Source organism: Orycteropus afer, unplaced genomic scaffold, assembly GCF_000298275.1.
Source record: "Orycteropus afer afer isolate SDZICR_OR568_19922 unplaced genomic scaffold, OryAfe1.0 scaffold00174, whole genome shotgun sequence".
Lineage (NCBI taxonomy): Eukaryota > Metazoa > Chordata > Mammalia > Tubulidentata > Orycteropodidae > Orycteropus > Orycteropus afer.
In genome coordinates, this window is record NW_006921761.1 from 3,260,897 (window position 1) to 3,261,913 (window position 1,017).

Sequence of the window (1,017 nt, forward strand, 5' to 3'; positions counted from 1 at the left end):
GTCGGTAGGAGAGGGCCTGGGTCTCTCTCTGGCACCCAGCGGCTGCCCTGGGGCACAGGCGGGAGTGGAGAATCATATGTGGGATCAGGAGATACGAAAATACTGGGGGCTGAGCGGTGGTGGGGACTCGGGTGGTGGCGATGCCTTCTGCACACGATTCCCCTACGCTGTGCTTTCCGCCTGGCCCTGCCTCGGCTTCCAGAAACGGCCAGCGGCCGCTGACTCTGAAGGACAGCTGGTCCTGAGCCTGGAACCATCCTCCTGCTCACAGCACTTCTTCCCTGACTGCTGCTCCCTCCCCCGTGAAGCCCAGGAAGGCAGACCAGGGTTCCCAACCCCAGAGAGCAGCAGGGGAGGGTGAGGCTCAGAGAAAAGTGAGACCTGCTCAGGGCAGAGGGCAACCGGACAGACCCAAGCCTGTCTCTGATTCCCGTTTGTTCGTTTTCCTTTTCTGAATGCTGATAATGGCCCTGAACACAAAGACCACTGTGCGCATTCTATTAACAGACACTTTTGGCAACACTAGAGAGGAACTAAGAAGAATCACCATCCCCCGGGGGCCCTGGTGGCATTTCCTCCCGGCCACATTCCAGCCACACGTATGATCTAATTGCCATCCTGCATAGGTGTGTGTTCGGTCCCCTTTTTGCATCTTATAATAGAATGACGGCGAGGGGTGAACTTTGGTAAACCTCCCTTGAACATCGGCCCCACAGCCCGTCGCAGGAAACACCGGACTTTACTGAGCACTGCAGCTGCACTGTTGGTGCGGTTCCCAGCGTCGCTCACAAGCCCTGCGGGATGGACATCTTCCCTGAGAGACGCTGGCCCTGCTGCTCGCTGGGGCCTTAGGATCGTCGCCCAGAGGGGAGTTCCCTAGCAGGGGCTCTGCAGGCCTTGCACGTGTCTCCTGTTCCTACACAAGTCACTCTCCGGAAGGGCTGTGTTACCTCTCCTTTCTCAGCTGCTGGCTGCAGAGACAGGTGGGACTCGCTGAGGGCCACGCCTGCGGGATGC